Source organism: Triticum aestivum, chromosome 7A (assembly GCF_018294505.1).
Source record: "Triticum aestivum cultivar Chinese Spring chromosome 7A, IWGSC CS RefSeq v2.1, whole genome shotgun sequence".
NCBI classification, from domain to species: Eukaryota; Viridiplantae; Streptophyta; class Magnoliopsida; order Poales; family Poaceae; genus Triticum; species Triticum aestivum.
Window position 1 is genome coordinate 473,448,921 of NC_057812.1, and position 12,023 is coordinate 473,460,943.

Sequence of the window (12,023 nt, forward strand, 5' to 3'; positions counted from 1 at the left end):
TACTATCACTGGTTAAATGAAGAAATGCTTTTTTTCTCGGGTATCCTGGTTTAGTTCTCATCAAGATAATAATGATGCTTTTGTTTGTTGGTGTACTTTTCATTAATTCTTATTGACAATTGAGATGTCGTTGCTAACCCTTTTTTATATTTTTGGAAACAGCGATGCGTGTCTCCATACCCGGGCATGTCCTCCTCAATTTTAGTGGTACTGCACAAAATTGGATGGCCATTGTTGTTCTGCCTCACTGTCCTCTGCCACGTGGTTCTTCCTTCCTCGAGCTTGATTACTGAGAAGAAACAGACCACAGTGAGGATTTGTCAAACTTCTTAGGTGCCTCACCCAAACTTCATGCCAAATGGATGATGCATCACCACGATGACCTATCGATGCTCATGGTTGCGCCTCATGGTTGCGTCGGCTGGTGAAGCTGATCGATTTTCGACGAAAAACAAGTTGTATTCCATCAGTGCTCTTTGCTTGTTACGCACAAAGATGATATCCTTCGTCAGTTCACCTTGGTTGCGTTGGAGACGTAGTCGTATTTCACGTTGGTCCAATTTTATCACACAATTGGCTGTGAACCAAATGTTTCCTCGAAGAAGGATCGATGTTGGTACTAAGAGCATAAGTTTTGTATTGATTTCTAAGCCTTCTCACAACTTTGTCTCCAGCTCCCCTGTAATTTTATTTGTCCAGCTATTAACTTTGATTTTAAAAATGGTGTGGACTAAAAACCCGGATGGACGTAGTAGCCCTCCATTTATATTTACTCCGCATATTAGATTTGAATGAAGTCAAACTTTGTAATACTCTCAAACCTTTCTGATAATTGAAATTATATTTCTTTATTTGTACACACTCTCACACGTTTCCGATAATTTGGCGCACGTGTGGTTGTTCACTTAAGGGAGGGTAGTGTACCACACATGAAGGATAGGAAGTGCGACCAGGACGCGTCGGCGTGGATCGTTAGTTCATGGGAAGTAGTACTTGTTTTCTTCACTTTACATTAAATAAAGAGTTTTGTTTCGTACTTACACAATTTAAAACGATTGTTATGGAGAGAATAAGAAAACCACTGCACTTTATTTTAGTCGTATACACGAGAGTACTATATGGACGCAGCTTCAGTGACTTAGTGCACATGCCTTTGGATTTACGACAGGTGGGCCCAAAATGTGGCTGGCTCACCTGTCATACAGCCAAAAGCAGGTGCAGTGAAGGCACCGGAGCTCGGTCCATACTACAGTAGTAGATATATATATATATATATATATATATATATATATATATATATATATATATATATATATAAGCGGGAGCCTCGGCGCTTGTTCGCTAGGGTTTGCACTCTCCACACGCTCGCCGCACTACATATATGTTACACGCTGGACGCTCAGCGTTCATTTGCTAGGGTTTGCTATATTCACAGTCTCTCACCCTCTCTTCACCAGATCTAAACAAGACTGTGTTGGCCTCTTGTCTCTCTCTCCCCCCTCACAACTGGTGAAGGAGGCGTCCATATCCCGTCGCACCGGGAAGGGGAGGAGGTGCAGCATTCACTCTATCGCCTTCGGCGAGGGAGACAATCCACTGCCGGCTGCGTTGTTCCCTTTCACCCAGCTCCTGTGCGGGAGGGCCACCGACCCCTTCTTCCTCGCTGCCATACGTAGTGTGGGCATATCCGCCCCCCCGCCGCATGCCTTGCCACATCCCGATGACCCTAAGGTATAAGTTTCTTCGAAACGGTCGTTGCTCTAGCTGCATGTGGATCTTTTTCGATCTGTAGTCGAATCTAGGTCTTGGTTCAAAGAGGAAAGAAGGGTGCGGTGGGCTGGAGCAAGAATCTAGGACGTGGTTCAATGAGGAAAGGAGGGGCGGAAAGTAGTATAGACTGGCTATCCAGCCGCTTTGTAGGTCGAAAAGGGAAAAAGGGGGTAACCCAGTACACATTTCTGTAAGGAACCGATCTCTTTGTTGAAAAGGGAAAGAAACTAGGGGGTCTGGTAGTTTGTGCACGACTAGATTTGCTGCCCTCACATAGGAAGAAGGTTCAAAGAGAACAAATATGGGACCAGCGCATATATGCTGCTTGGCTACATACTCTGCATCACCCATTTATATGTGTGGACGCACATGGTGCTGGCATGTCCCATGCAGCTATTTTTCTGTTGTTAATCTAAGAATTAACGACTGATCTGTTTTAAAAGAATTTCTGTGTTAATATGAATCAATGCAACCGTTTTAGAAATCCTATTGTCCTATACTTTTTATTCCATCAAGATAAGGTAGATGCTTCTTTTTGTGGCCGCATGTTTCATCCTCCTTTATTGGCCAGTAATTGTTTTCTTTTTTGCCTCTTAAAACAAGGATATCTATTCAACTTGTTGCTATAGAAAACTTAAATGTCACACCGGCAACTTTGCTTGATTTCAGTGCAACTGCACAAAACTTGATTGGATTTCCTATTCGTGTTGGTAGATTCGTATTTTATGTTGGTCGTCTCATGAAAGGTCAGTACAGGCCTTCATCCACATGATTGTGCAGTGTGCTTTTAGATGTTGTGCTACTTGTATTGGTACTGTTTTAAATAAATGATGAATTGAAGCTATTGTATTGCTGTCTTTTCCCATTAAGTAGTGAACAAAAATGGGACCAACCCAGACATGATGCTTGTTGCTTTGTTACAACAAATTCAGCATCACCCCTTTTATAAGCCAGTAATTGATGCCATTCTCAGAATTAACTACTGAATCTTATTTCAAAACTGCAACACTTGTTAGTGATTGGCAGGATTACCATTTTTGTGGCCGCATGTTTCATCCTCCTTTATTAGCTAGTAATTGATTCCTTTTTTGCCTCTGTTTATACAGGGATATCTATTCAACTTGTTGCTATTGTGACATTTTGCTTCACTACGCGAAGCACTTTGCTTAATTTCAGTGCAACTACACGAAACGAGATTGGATTTCCTATTCGTGTTGGCAGATTCGTATTTTATCGTTGTCAGTCTCATGAAAGGTCAGTACAGGCCTTCATCCACATGATTGTGTAGTGTGCTTTGAGATGTTGTGCTACTTGTATTGGTACTGTTTTAAATAAATGTTGAATTGAAGTTATTGTATTGTTGTCTTTTCCCATTAAGTAGTGAACAAAAATGGAACCAACCCAGGCAAGATGCTTGTTGCTTTGTTATACCAAACTCTGCATCACCCCCTTTATAAGTAGATGGAAGCACATACTATTGTTGCGCCCACTCTACCCTAGAACTGTTTATGCTTTTCGTTAATCTAATGCCGCTGGTAAAATTAAGCAATGCCACTCTCAGAATTAATTAACTACTGAATCTTAGTTCAAAACTGCAGCACTTGTTAGGGATTGGCGGGATTACCATTTTTGTGGCCGCATGTTTCATCCTCCTTTATTGGCCAGTAATTGATTCCTTTTTTGCCTCTGTTAAAACGGGAATATCTTTTCAACTTGTTGTTGTTGCGACATTTTGCTTCGCTTAATTTTGGTGGAACTGCACAAATGAGATCAGATTTCCATATATGAGTTGAGATCTCTTTGAGATCATCCTCACGAGTTGTTTCAAATCTTGGTCTTGAATGGTCAGTACCGACCTTCCTCCAAATTAACTACTGAATCTTAGTTCAAAACTGCAAACACTTGTTAGGGATCGGCAGGAGTACCATTTCTGTTAGGGATCAGCCGGAGTACATGTTTAAGAAATGTATTGTTCAGATAATGTCTCCATTATTATACATCAGTTACAGACTTATAGTGTTTTACAAATGTTACTATCCTACTTTGTAGTTCTTTCTACATGTTTAACCAAGGTATTGTTAAGATAATGTCTCTGTTAAAATGAATCAGTCGCATTGTTGTAGGAATGATACTTTTCTGCTTTTTCGTTTTTTATACATCTTGAAACAAGGCATTGTTAAGATAATGTGTCAGTTAATATGAATGAATCACACTGATTGAGAATTTCTACTCTCCTGCTTTGTTTCCCATTAAGATAAGGTAGATCAGTAGTTGTTTTTCTTCTTGGAGTACACGTCATCAACCGTTATTTCTCAGTAATTGTTTCCCTTATACATTTTTTTGCTTATAGGGATATCAAAATTAAAGCTCGGTTTTATTCCGACTTCGATTTTAGTTCAACTGCACAAAAGGAGCCAATGTGTCCAAGGCAAACTACTGCATTACTGGGTCCAGTTGGTCGTTCCACTTTGCAGAAAGAAGCACTCATTGTTTGCGCTACATTACAGAAGGAATGACCAAGAAGCTTTACAGAGTATTAGGCCTTCCACTATGTAGGCCAAAAGAGGTTCCAATTTCACCTTTTCTTAGTTTGGCACCGAATCCCTCCATTGCTACAGCCGGTGCCATAAATATTAGACACCAGTGACATGACTAGTCTGCAGAGACTATTGGCAATTTAACAACACGTGGAGTGCCCTGGGCAAGAAGTGCCCAAACAAGTACAAGAAGCCACAGGACTCCACGATCATAGGCATTACATATTTTGAATGGGAAAAGCTTGTCAAAGTTTAATCATTGATGTTAGCAAGAAGCGACAGGACTCCATGATCATAGGCATTACATATTTTGAATGGGAAAAGCTTGTCAAAGTTTAATCATTGATGTTAGCAAAAAGACGTTAGTTTAATATATTGGAATTGGAAAACCTTGTCAAAATTTGCTCATTGATGTTATCCAGAAGACATGCTTTTGATATTTTTGAGTGGGACACCCTTGCTGTGAGCAGCGTCGAGTGTTTTTTCCTATTCCTGTGTTCAGTTTAGAAGTAAATAGTTACTCTGCTGAGATATTCTAGTGTTAAGAGTTTTTTCTGAATATTGTCTATGTAATGTCAGGCCTTGTGTTTTGAGCTTGGAATGTTGTGACATGCGGCATCACGAGCTGTTCACCGTGCCTCCTGAGAATAATGCTTCATATTGTTTTGCATGTCGATCTAATGCTAGTGATTTGCTTGTTAAGAAGATCATCCTCTTCTGTTGTTTCCATGCTTAAGAAGTTCATCGTCTGATGTTTCATTCATAGCCTATACGACAAGTCGGGTAGGTTAGACGTGAAACCATATGATCTTCCGATGAACTCATGATATTAGGCCGTGATTGGATCGTCGTTTTCCAACCAAAACCGCTTGTAAAACTGACGCTTGTAAATTAAAGCAGATGGTCTCGGGCGAAGGCGCTTGGTTGGTCGATTTCGACTAGTAAAATATCGGAAGTACTTGACACATGATAAAAATGTTGAACGACACTCGGACGATTGCTAATCCAGCCGTTAGCTGCTGTTTCAGCCTTGCCCATGGATGGCATGATATGCACGTCGTGCATGTATCGTCTGGTAATGTCGTCCATATAGCAGTGCTCGTAAAATATACACTGGTCTCTCAAATTACACGCGTAACCCGCCGGTTTTACTTACAGACCTCGGGCCCTCAGTTTCATTACGCCTGTATTTTATGCATTGTTTTCGATGACGAGTAAATTACACTTGTATGTTAATACAGGTTTAAAATAAACCAGAGCTCCCAAGCGTGGCCTTACCGTTTCATGCCGTCTCAGTTTCTCGAAGATGCTCATAGGTGTCCGATGATCCTGGCTTCCTGAATGAGTAGCGGGCGCTGTATCAGACCATCCATAGGGCCCGCGAGGCCCACTCCGTTGTCCTTCGAGTTGTTGCGCTCGCTGTGGCGCCGAGCATTGTTAACATCGTCAACGATCATGAGGATTCAGGAGATGACTTTATTTTGACTGGATGACACTAGGGACCCACTAGGGCCATAGCCGTACGTACGCAAGTGCCTTGTTATTATGTACAAATATATATATATATATACATATATATATATATTGCTTTCTCCTAGTTTCCTGACATCACGGTCCTACACCATTGTCAACCTATGTAGTCAATATAAACGAGAGAATTGCACAAGGTGCGGCCGACAGCTGGGACCAAGCAGCTCGAGCAGTATTTGTGTTTTTGAGGCGTGAGCATTGCAGAGTTTTTCTTGGCGATGATTTGGTTGTTGTTCAGAGGAGAGCAGGGTATTAACTGGGCGGGCTGTGGCTCGCCTAGCCCAGGCCAGATATCCAGCCCAGATACTAATTTTTTCAAGATGAAAATGGCTAGCCCAGCTATACGTCTTTTTGAGGAATACCCAGGCAAGGTCAGCTTGTTATTCTCCGCCCCATTGGGCTGCAAATCTTTCCTAGGAGGGATGCATTAGGCTTAACAGGAAAATGGGCTTTAAAAAATAATAAATGGGATGTAATTATAAAAACAGGGCTGTAACTATAAGAAAATGCACCAAACACGAAATTAGTTCATAAAATATTATTTATGGATTTTTAAAATCTTAAATTTTCATTGTTGCGCGCGCAATATTTCATTAGATTTTTACGTAATACAAATTTATATTTAATCTGACTAGAAATTTCGGGATGAAAATATTTCGGAGCCCATCAAAATGTGGGAAATTTTATTGAATTCTGTCTTCAACGGTTGGTTGAAATTATTAATCATTGTCCTAGCTAGAAAATGGGCTGTACTTTCAACAAACTGTAAATGGGCTGCTGTAAATTCCATTAGAATTCCAAAATGGGCTGTACATTCTTACAAAATGTAAATGGTCTATAAGTTCTCTGCCACACACTTGTGGGCCTACTAAGTGACACGTCCCCTAAAAAAATAAGTTGACGCATATGCAAGGCTTTGCCAACTTATTATAGTCAACACACGGTTCTAGCAGCAGTGGCCGTTGGATGTCTATCCAACGGATGTCATGCTTCTTCTTCAATCTCGGATATTCTTAGCTTCGGCCGCCCAAAAAATGATTCCTCCCCTTGACATCTGGGCGCACCATTTCGGAGGATGATCTGTGGGCCTACTAAGTTGGAGCGTATCAAGGGCTTTGTCAACTTAGTCAATAATAAATGTTTCTAGCTTTAGTGACCGTGCGATGTCCATCCAACGGTCGTAGTGCTTCTTCAACCTCTGGTCTTCTTGGTCCAGCCGCCCAAATCAGCGCCGGTCGTGCCGCCTGCTCCTGCCTCCCGTGACCGGCTGTGCTGTCGCGGAGGCCTCACCGCCCCATACTACTACCACCGCTAGCCAGGCCATCCCTCCACTCACCCACACCCCCTGTTATTCTGCGGCGACGGCAGCCTCACACCGCAGTCGAACCAGTGAACCCGCGTACTCCTCTCCGCACGGGCTTCCACTGCTGCGTCTTCCCCGGCTCCGCGTCGTCCCCTTCCTAGGCCTTGCCGTCGTCCAGACCACCGCCCTGGTGCTCTCGGCGCGGCGTGGTCAACGACCGACTTCCATCGGAAGAGTATTGTATGTGGAGAGGCTGACAGCTGGGTCCAGGCGGCCGCAAGGAAGTGCCTCCTTATTACGCTTAAAATAATTATTCCTTCACCTTACAGCAGGGACCCACCGGACAGGCCACCTTATTTCGCGAAAAAATGTTCCCCCCCTGACTACTCGGACCCACCGGACGGGCCAGCATATTTCATGAAAAAAACGTTCCCCCCGCTATCAGCTGAGACCCACCGGAAGTTCCTCCTTATTATGCCCAAAAAAATGAATACTCCCCCTGCTAGCTAGGACTCACCATGGTGGGAGGCTGACTTGTGGGCCTACTAAGTTGACTGGGACGGGAGCCTTTGTCAACCTTAGTCAATATGAACGATTCTAGCTCCAATGACCGTACGATGTCCATCCAACGGCCATAGTGCTTCTTCAACCTCTGGTCTTCTTGCTCCAGCCGCCCAAAGCAACGCCGGTCGTGCCGCATGCTCCTGCCTCCCGTGGCCGGCTGTGCTACCGCGAAGGCCTCACTGCCCCCTACTATTCCCACCGCTGGCCAGGCCCTGCGGCGACGGCAGCCTCACATCGCAGCCGAACCAGTGAACCCTCGTACTCCTCTCCGCGCGGGCTTCCACTGCCGCGTCTTCCCCGGCTCCACGTCGTCCCCGTCCTAGGCCTCGCTGTCGTCCACCATCCTGGTGCTCTTGGCGCGGCGTGGTCAACGTGGTCAAGGAACGACTTCCATCGGACCTGGACTGTACATGGAGAGGCTGATAGCTGGGTCCATGGCCGCAGCAAGGAAGTGCCTCTTATTATGTGCAAAATAATTATTCCTCCACCTGACAGCGGGGACCCACCGGACAGGCCACTGTATTTCGCGAAAAAAACGTTTCCCCGCTGACTACTGGGACCCACCAGCTACACCTTCACACGCAAGGAAGTGTGTCCTGGCAAAAAAAACAAAACAATTCGTCCCCCTGACTGCTGGGACCCACCAGCTACATCTTCGCACGCAAGGAAGTGCCTGACAGTCGGGACCCACCTGGTCGAAGCGTACATAGCGTTGTTGTTCTGGTCGTGAACGTGTACGTACATACTGGTCGATGTAGAGGCGCGCACGTGTCGTAGTAGAGGCGCGCATGTGTCGTAGTAGAGGCGCGCACATAGCATGTACATGTACGTATAGCGGCCAGGGTGCAAGAAAGAAAATATGGCCACATATGTGTACATACGGGCGGGGTCTCGAATGCCTACTCGCGCATACGTACGGCCAGGGCTCGTGTACATGGCTGGGTCGAAACGGAGAAACAGCGTCGCCGTCGTGTTCATGGGGAGGCAACGGAATGCGTCGTGTTCATGGGGAGGCAAAGGAATGCGTCGTGTTCATGGGGAGGCAACGGAATGCGTCGTGTTCATGGGGAGGCAACGGAATGCGTCCTATTCATCGGGAGGGCTTGGATGAAACAGGCAATGGTAACGTGGCCTAGCGTACCGCAGAACAGTGGAAACGGCCTTGTGTTCGATCGGCCACATTCGAAACGGGATCCTGTTCATCGGGAGGGGTCTGGCATTACGCAAAACGGAGGAAATGGACCTCCTACGGTCGAAACGGGGGTCCTGTTGATCGGGAGGGGTCTGGCGTACCGCAAAACGGAGGAAACGGACCTCCTACGGTCGAAACGGGGGTCCTGTTGATTGGGAGGGGTGTGACGTACCACAAAACGGAGGAAACGGACTTGTGTTCGAGCGCTAGGTCGAAACGGGGGTCCTGTTCATCGGGAGGGGTGTGGCGTACCGCAAAACGGGACTCCACGGGATTCTGTTCATCTCCACCATCGACCCCCTCCAGCCTCCACGAGCTACTGTTCATCCACCGTCGACCTCCTCCAGCCTCCACCTGTGACTGTTCATCCACGGGCTACTGTTCATCCAGCCTCCATCGCGCGCTACTCCACCGGCTACTGTTCAACCAGCCCTCTCCACGGGCTCCTGTTCAACCACCCCTCCACGGGCTACTATTCATCCTGCCCTCCACCATCTACTGTTCATCCAGCCCTCCACGGGGTGGTCCTATTCATCCAGCCCTCCACGGGGTCCTGTTCATCCAGCCCCAACTGGCTCGATCGATCGGGGTCCTGTTCATCCAGAGGCAACACCACGGAGTCCTGTTCATCCACCCCCACCGGGAACTGTTCATCCACCCCCCCGCAACGCTCACTGTTCATCCAGAGGCAGCATCGATCGGCTTCAGTTAGCAGCAGCAGCGAAGGAATCGCTCGACGGGTTCAGTTAACAGCCATCGATCAATCGCTCGGGTTCAGTAACGCATAGCCTGCAGTGCAATCGCTCGGGTTTAGTTAGAGCCCAACGCCTCCCTCGGGTTTGGTTAGAGCCAATGCCTCGCACACACGCGCGTACGTGTATGAGAGAAACGCGCATCGCTCGGCCCCCGACCTCCCACCGTAATCGGGAACTCCCCGAAATTTTCCTCCGCCTCGCTTCTACCACGGTTTTTCCGTCATGGACGGCCCAAAGAATGTCATGCAGCTGCGTCTCCGGCCCGCCCAGGACGGAAAGCCCATTTTCTGTCATGATTTTTTGTCATAGAAGTAGGAGCCCACCACATCTATGATGATACCGGGTTTTGTCACAATTATCGTCATAGAAGTGTCATATGTATGACAGAAAAAAATTTCGTTCGGCCCAAAATGTCATGGATGTGTCTTTTTTTTGTAGTGAGGGTGCTAGTGCGTGTTGCGTCCTCGTTTCCTCTTTGGTGCTAAAGGGGCAAGCGCAGACGCAGAGTACCTAGGCATCAAGAAAAGGTTTCCATATCGGTGCAACGAGACCAAGACCAGCAGGACGACAAGATGGAGGTCACCATGGAGCCCAAGACGGCGTCACCACCAGAGCCTTTTGCAGGCGAAGACTACTTTTGTCAGGATAAGTTGTGCTAGCTGTCCCCTTTCAAATTGGCCATTGTTGGCTCCCTTCCCGCTCAATATTTGCGGAGAGGACCAGGGCCTCTATAAATAGGACTAGCCAACCAAGTAGGAGGCAACCGATTCGGAGGCATCGAATCCTCACCCACACAAGTTCGCCAAGCACAAGAACACGTCAACCTCAGGAGGCTATTCTTTCCCCTGTACTGTTCATCATCAGCCCAAGAGGCAATCCACCACCACCACACTGGAGTAGGGTATTACACCACAACGGTGGCCTGAACCAGTATAAATCTTGTGTCCCTTGTGTTGTGAGTTCGTCGAGCTCGTTCTTGAGATCTTAGCTAGTTAGGACGTGGATCGGTAGGGAGAAAATCTTCACGCGCACCGAAGTGTTTGAACCTTGAGGGAAATGCTGGAACCCGTGATCCGACACTTGTTTTGCTCTGCGCCCCGTTGCTCCTTCGTCTCCATGGCGGACGCTCGCAGCGCTCGTGCTGAGCGCCGGGCTGCCCTCGCCGCCCGCGTCGCTCAGACGGCTCCCGTCGGCGGGCCACCTCGTTGTTCCCCGTCGCCTGCCGCTGATGGCGCCACCATCCCGGCAGGGAACGAGCAGCAAACATCCTCGATGCACCCCTCGGTGCCGCGGGACAGACACACCGCCACTCCATCGTTGACCCCGGCCGATTCTTCATCCCATGCACGTCGTGCTCCCATGGACACGCGAGCCGCGCTCCTCATAGCGCACAAGCTCCTGCGCTACCGCCCAGTCGACGACCTCTATGAGGACTGGCTCGACCACATCGCCGAGCTCGTCCATCCCTCTCCCCTGCGCCGTCCCTCTCTCTGCCTCGCCCTCCGCCAACCACAGGCGACGTGGCTCACGGAGCACCTCCACCACCTCTGCATCAAGACGGCGCCCTGGCGCCAAGGCGCGCGGCTCCGCGGCGCGACCCACCACGTTTGGCACCCGCACATGAAGAGAGAAGCTGTCAAGAAGTCCCTCGGCCGCAAGAGAACGCTCCGCCACTCCTCGCACCACCATGCCAGGATTGTTTGCTGCGGAAGGCCCCACGCCGCTTGTCGTAGCAGCGCGCAGACTCCAAGACCAAGCTCCACCTCCAAGGCGGGCCTCGGTGACCATGGCCGGCTGTCGTGCCTTTACCCCCGTGCTGCGTAGCGTCGCCTGGCCGGGGAAGTTCAAGCCAGATCTGCCTCCTCGCTATGACGGCACCCCCGACCCCGCGGAGTTCTTGCAGCTCTACAAGCTGAGCATCGAAGCGGCCAATGGTGACGAGAAAGTCATGGCGAATTGGTTTCCCATGGCTCTTAAGAATGGTGCCCGCTCCTGGCTCCTGAACCTGCCTCCAGGCTCGATCTCCTCCTGGGATGAGATGCGCAACTGTTTCATTGCCAACTTCCAGGGCACTCGTGACCGCCCGACGGCCGCGGGTGACTGGCGCCGCGTCAAGCAACAACCAGGAGAGACCCTCCAGAAGTACATCCAGCGCTTCAAAAACGTCCGCCTCAAGATCCCCAAGGTGACGGATGAGGCCATCATCTCCGCGTTTTCTGATGGCGTTCGCGATGTCAAGACGAAGGAAGAGCTCGCTATCCGCAAGGAGCTATGCACGTCTCTAGAGTTGTTCAACCTGGCGACCAAGTGCGCAAGAGCCGAGGAGGGTCGCCTCTTCCTCCTCGAGCTCCCGCCTGCAGACCCGAAGGAGA